The sequence below is a fragment of the Nannospalax galili genome, unplaced genomic scaffold, assembly GCF_000622305.1.
Source record: "Nannospalax galili isolate Female #2095 unplaced genomic scaffold, S.galili_v1.0 scaffold409, whole genome shotgun sequence".
NCBI lineage: Eukaryota > Metazoa > Chordata > Mammalia > Rodentia > Spalacidae > Nannospalax > Nannospalax galili.
The window spans coordinates 780318-787516 of NW_008360308.1; the positions used below are offsets into that span (position 1 = coordinate 780318).

The 7199-nt window shown below is 44.9% G+C and overlaps 1 pseudogene across 1 annotated transcript; it reads left to right on the plus strand.

Annotated features, from left to right (window-relative positions):
• Nucleotides 1-376: 376 nt before the first annotated feature.
• Nucleotides 377-2838, plus strand: LOC103726804 (annotated as a pseudogene). Its single transcript, XR_001872214.1, has one exon. The product of XR_001872214.1 is annotated as an elongation factor 2 pseudogene (transcript).
• Nucleotides 2839-7199: the final 4361 nt, after the last annotated feature.

Sequence of the window (7199 nt, forward strand, 5' to 3'; positions counted from 1 at the left end):
TATATATATGAAAGTGAATTTTGTACGTTACCCTTGGAACCTACAATCTTGCTAGAATCACTTATTTGTTCTAGGAAGCTTTTATTTAATTCTTTAAGATTTTCTTAAAGATTAAGCCATGCCATCCATGAACATATTTGTGTTCTTCCAAGTTTGTAGGCCTTTCATTTCCTTATCATGCATACCACATTAGCCAGGATTTCCAGGATAACAATGAAAAGGATTTGAAAGGATATATATTTGTCTGTTTCCAATTCTGGGTGAACACTTTGAGTTTCTGACACTTAAGTATGATATCAGTGCTCTTCTGCCACCCTCGCTCACATCGTTGGCACTCCTCACTCTTTGCCTTTGCTAGGGAGAGTCCATTGCCACCATGGTGAACTTTATAGTAGATCAGATCTGAGCCACCAAGGACAAGAAGGCCAACATCCAGAACGTGTCTCATCACACACATGGACCATATCAAGTACATGCTGACAGATTCACTGGTGTGTACAGCAGGCACGGGCTTCACAGACACAAGGAGGAGCAGGAGAGCTGTATCACCATCAAGTCCACCGCCCTGAACAACCTGAACTTCATCAAGCAGAGCAAGGACAGGTCAGCTTCCACATCAACCTCACTGACTCCTTGGGCCACGTTGACTTCTCTGTGGTGATGGGTGACTCACATCAAGGATGGTGCTCTGGTCATGGTGGACTATGTGTCCAGCACATGCCTGCAAACGGAGACGGTGCTGCAACAGGCCATCACTGAGTGCATCAAGCCAGTGCTGATGATGAACAAGATGGACCACGCACTGCTGGAGCTGCAGCTGGAACCTGAGGCGCTCTACCACACCTTCCAGCACATTGTAGAGAATGTGAACATCATCATCTCCACCTACCTCAAGGGAGAGTGGACCCATGGTCAGCATCAGGATCAACCCTGTCCTGGGCATCATGGACTTTGACTCTGGCCTGCAAGGCTAGGCCTTCACCCTGAAGCAGTTTGCAGAGACATTTGCCACCAAGTTGGCCACCAAGGGCAAGTGCCAGCTGGGGCCTGCCGAATGTGCCAAGAAAGTAGAGGACATGATGAAGAGGCTGTGGGGGAACCAGTACTTCAACACAGCCAACCACAAGTTCAGCAAGAATGCCAACAGCAAGAAGCTACGGTGCACTTTCTGCCAGTTCATCCTTGACCCCTCTTCAAGATTTTCGATGCCATCATGAACTTCAAGAAGGAGGAGACATCAAGCTGATTGAGAAGCTGGACATCAAGCTAGACTGTGAGGACAAGGGCAAATAGGGGCAAGCCTCTGCTAAAGGCTGTGATGCACCGCTGGCTGCCAGCCTGGGGTCGTTGCTAGAGATGATCACCATCCACTTGCCTTTACTAGTCACCGCACAGAAGTACCACTGTGAGTTGTTCTATGAGGGGCAGCCAGATGATGAGGCTGCCATGGGCATCAAAAGCTGTGACCCCGAAACGTCCCTTGAAGACCTACATCTCCAAGATGGTGTGACCTCTGACAAGGGGCACTTCTATGCCTTTGAGTGCGTGTTCCGGGGGGTGGTGTCCACAGGCCTGGAGGTCTGCATTATGGGCCCCAACTACACTCCAGGGAAGAAGGAGGACCTATACCTAAAGCCCATGCAGAGAACCATCCTGCTGATGGGCCACTACAGAGGATGTGTCCTGTGGCAACATGGTGGGGCTCGTGGGTTTGGAACATTTTCTGGTGAAGAAAAGCACCATCACCACCTTCAAGCACACAACATGCATGTGATGAAATTCAGTTCAACATCATCCCTGTTGTCAGGGTGGCCTTGGAAGCCAAGAACCCTGCCTGCCGAAGCTGATGGAGGGGCTCAAGTGGCTGGCCAACCCGGTGGTGCAGTGTATCTTCAAGGAGTCTCACTGCAGGCACAGCCATGCTGCAGCATCTGGAGATCTACCTCAAAGACCTGGAGGAAGAACACTCCTGCATCCCCATTAGGTAAGGCCCCACAGTGTCCTACCTGGAGACAGCAAGCAAGGAGTCAAACCTGCTATTCCTGTCCAAGTCCCCCAACAAACACAACCAGCTCTGCATGAAAGTCGGGCCCTTCACTGATGGCCTTGCTGAGGACATCGACAAGGGCGAGGTGTCTGCCCACCAGGAGCTTAAGGCACGTGTGTGTTACCTGGCTGAGAATACGAGTGGGATGTGGCTGAGGACTGCAAGATTTGGTGCTTTGGGCTGGATGGCATGGCCTGAACACCCTCACTGACATCACCAAGGGTATATATTACCTCAGTGAAATCAAGGAGAGCATGGTGGCCAGCTTCCAGTGGGCCACTAAGGAGGGTGCACTCTGTGAGGCAAACATGCATGGTGTGAGCTTCGATGTCCATGATGTGACCCAGCACGCTGATGCCATCCACTGTGGTAGTGGCCAGATCATCCCATAGCCTGCTGTGGCCCCAATGCCAGTGTGTTGACCTCACAGCCCCACCTCATGGAGCCCATCTACCTCGTGGAGATCCAGTGTCTGGAGCAGGTGGTCGGTGGCATCTATGGAGTCCTGAACAGGAAGCAGGGCCACGTGTTTGAGGAGTCTGAGGGGGCCGACACACCCATGTTCATAGTAAAGGCCTGTCAAGGAGTCCTTTGGTGTCACCACCAACAAGGGGCTTTCCAAAGCCGACAGCCTGGCCTTCCTGCAGTGCATGTTCTACTACTTGGAAGTCTCTGCCTGGAGACGCCTTTGAGCACAGCAGCTGCTCCAGCCACAGGGGTGGCGGAATGCACAAGCGCAAAGGCCTGAAGCAGGGCATCCGGTCCTGGACAACTTCGAAGACAAACTGTAGGAGACCAGCCTGATGCCTGACTCTGCTCTGACTGTGCCCGCCATCTCTCAACCTGAGACTGTCCCCACAGTGCTGCCATCCAAGGCTACCCAGTCCCTCCCCCCATCGTCCAGCGCTACCTAATGCCAATTCTATTTATTTCGGAGTTCCAAGGTAGCCGATCGCTCTCCACAGGGACTGGTGGGCCATTGGGTGGGCACAGAGGGACACAGTGCTTTATCATTTTCAGAGGGAAACACGCCCAAAAGCCTAAATACATTCAGAGGTTTATGTGGGTCCATTGCTCAATGGAACTCCCCGGAGGGGAACAACTGGGTGGATTACCCTAGCTGTGTCTGCTGTGGAGTAATAAACCTGATGCTGCAGTAAAATAAAAAATAAAAAGTATGGAGGCTGGAGAGATGGCTCAGTGGTTAACAGCACTGACTGCTCTTGAAAAGGACTCGGGTTCAACTCCCAGCACCCGTATGGTGGTTAACAACCACCTGTAGCTCCAGTTCCAGGGAATCTGATGCCTTCTTCTGACCTCCATGACACAGTTGCACTTACACACATGCAGGCAATACAATCACACACATAAAATAAATATAACAAAATATTTTTTAAGTATGATATTAGCACTAAGGCCTTTGTAGATATTATTATTCAAATTGAGGGTGCTCCATTGTATTCCTAGAGTGCTGGGAGTATTACAAAATGAATTTTTTTGTCAAATAACTTTAGATATATTGGTATGACCATATGCTATTTTCTTTTTTGTCTGTTGATATGAAAAAAATTGATTCTTGAATGTTGACCTAGTCTTGCATGTCTGGAACAAATCTCAATGGGTCATGGTATATGATTCATTTTAAGCAATGTTGGCTTTTAATTGCTTTTATTGGTTATTTTTGTCTGTATTCATGAGAAATATTGGTCCTTAAGTATATTTTCTTTAATTGATTTTTCTAGTTTGAGTTTTAGGAAAATTCCGCCCTCATAGAAGAATTTAGGAAGTATTCCTTTGCTATGTTCTAGAAGAGGTTGCAGAAAATTGGTATTTTTTTCCTTAAAAGTTTGGTAGACTTTGACAATAAATTCATGTGGAATTTGTTCTTTCTCATTAGGAAATATTATTGATAATTAATCCAATTATTTAATAGAGCTAGAACCATCCTCATTGTATGTTTCCTCATGGTATTTGGACAGATTGTGTCTTTTAGGAAATTAGTCTCTTTGGTTACTACTATAACATTTGTGTGCATTGAGAGATTGTTCTTTTTTATTTTTCATTTTTTAAATTTTATTTTTATTTTTATTTAATGTGTATAGGTGTATTGCTTGCATGTTTGTAGGTGCACCCATGTCGTGCAATGTCCACAGAGGTCAGAAGAGGGTGTCAGAACCCTTGGAACTGGAGTTACAGATGATTGTTAGCCGCTATGTGGGTACTGGGAATTGAACAAAAGTCATCTGTAAGAGCAGTCAGTGCTCTTAACCACTGCCATCTTTCCAGCCCCTAATTGATTTTTCTTTATTGCAGGAGACATCCAGAGTTCAGAAGTCAGCATTTCAAAGTATATAGTAGGTAACACTCATGATTTCTGGTGACCCAGGTCTTTCATATTCTCCTCATGCCTCTTGCTCTGCTATCTTCATTCCATAACCACCATCCTTGAAGAGTACCTATTTTCTAAGATAGCCAGAATTCCCGTCAACTGCCATACATGGTCATTTTGTGTTAGTTTGTCTTCTGTTACTACAACATATCTGAGATAATTAATGTAAAAAAGAAGAAAGTTTTGCTTTGGTTCATAACTTTGGAGATTTCAGTCCATGATTGGTTGACCCTATTGCTTCTGGACCTTGATGACAGAGTATATTCATTATTTCCTATTGCTGTGATAAAAACACTAACCAAAACCAATATGGGGAGGAAAGGGTTTATTTAACTTACAGGTCATAGTCCATCATCAAGGGAAACAAACCAAAGCAGAAACACAGGGCAGGAACCTGGAACAAAGACCATGTAGGTAAGCTGCTTACTGGTTTGCTCCTCTGACCCATGCTCAGCCTACTTTCATATACAATGCAGGACCATCTGCCCAGGGGTGACATCGCCCACAGTGAGCCCTCCCACATCATTCAACAATCAAGAAAATGTCCCACATATCTGACCACAGGCCAAGTCATTGGATGCAATTCCTCAACTGAGGTTGTCCCCACCCAGGTGTGTCACATTGACAACTGAAGGTATCAGCATAGCTATAGTGGAAGGAAGCTCATTTGTTTCTCAGCCAGAAATGAAAGGGAAAAGAAGATGAAGACATAGGACCCCCACAATCCTCTTCAAAGACACACCTCTAACAACCTATAGCCCCTTACCCACTATGCCTCAGCTTTTAAAACTTCTATTACTGTTCAATAGTATCACAGGCTGGGGACCAAGGTTTTAAATACATGGACCTATGGGAGACATAGAAGATCCAGACTGTAGAAGACTCCTAGTCATAAAGGAGTCTGGGAAATATCCCTTCCCTCTCCCCTCTTTCCTTCCTTCTTTCTTTTACCTCCCTTCCTTCCCTTCCCTTCACCCCCCCCACATTTTCTTCGCCTTCCCTCCTACTGACTCAGAGTTTTGCTGTGCAGCACAGCATTCCTGAAACTGATAATTCTCCTAAGCCTTCTGAGTGCTAAGGTTCCAGATATGGTACATGACACCATACTCAGCATTTTATTGGGTATTCTGTTATGTTAAGTTAAAGTAAAGTTTAACATATTAAGGAAAGAAGGAATAAAATGAGATTAATAAAGGTGATACAATGAATGTTTCATAAAGTATAACTTAATATACAAGATTTTATGTTTTCCCCCTCATCTTTTCTCAAAAATCTGCATTTTCATTGAATATTTGCAATTTTCATACAATATAATTCAATGGTATTTAGAGCCCATCCCCTATCAACACTTCCCTTTATTGCCCCCTGCTCAATTTAATGTAGTTATGTGTGTGTGTGTGTTTGTGTGTGTTAAGGCCTATAGAGTCTAATTTGTGTCCCCAAGTGTCCTTCAGTATGGGTCAATCCACTGAAGCCTGGTTGACCTACCAAGAGTCCCAGCCTTGAAAGAGACTGTCTCTCCCCCTCCCAGCAGCCATGGGTTGCCAAAAATTCCTTAGGTTGAGTTTGGATTTCTTACCCATTTCTCCATGTTTATGCTGGGATTTTGTCTGGTTTGAGCTTGAATAGGATTTGTGCATGCTGTCATCACTGCTGTGAATTAATACAAGTAACTAACCAGCTGTCTGGAAAACTCTGTTTCCTTGTGGTCATCCACAACCTCTGGCTCTTGTAATTTTTCCACCCCCTCTTCTGCAATAATCCTTGAAGCTTGGGAGGTAGAAGTTTTATATAGGTGTCCTATTCATGGATAAACCCTCTGAAGCCTCTTGTTCTCTTCCCTTGGGCCAAGTTTGGTTTCTGTGTTAATCATTATCTTCTGCATAAGGAAATTTCTCTGGTGAGACTTGAGAGATGCATTAATCTATGGGTATAACAATAAATCATTTGAAGTCAGTTTAATACTATAGCTAGTAGAATAAGAGTATTAAGCTCTCCCTTACGGCATGTGGTCTCTCTTAGCCACATGTTCCTAGGCCTGATATCACTGTCAGGTATGGGCTTCATCTTATGAAGTAGACCTTAAATCCAATTACAGAGTGGTTGGTTGCTCCCATAATATTCCTGCCACTATTCTATTGCACTGGTGGGCATATCTTGCCCAGACCAGTTGTAGTGCATGGGATTCACAGCTCTTTAAGGTCGATGATTAGTCCTCCTTTCAGGTAGCATGCATAGCACCTTCTAGCACTATAAACCTAACCAGTAGTGGTGAGGCTCTAAAGTCAGCACCAGCTTGGTTTCTCCTTGTCTGTTCTCCAGGTGAGCATTGAAATTTATTCATCATATTTGTCCATTATCCTTTTATCTTATTTTTTGTTTTTACTGAGTTTATGTGCATTTCATATAATACATCTTAATAGAATTTAGACCCCGTCCCCCTCTTCGTTCCCCATAGGCCCCTCCCCGCCTCACTAGTTTTCAGGTATTCTGTCATGTATGTTAAGTTCTGTCTGGTCAAGCACTTGTAACCAGATGTCCCTTGTCCTTGGTTCATCCACTGGAGTCTAGTCAGCCTATCTAAAGTCACTTCCTTAAAGAAGGTCTACTCTCCCTCACACAGCAGTAATCATTTGCTAAAAGTTCCTTGGCTAGGGTTGGGGCCTGTTGCCCATTTCTCCTGTTCTATGCTGGGTTGTGCTATGCTCACTATGTGTCTTGTGCATACTGTCACCATTGTTTTGAGTTCATATCAACAAGTTC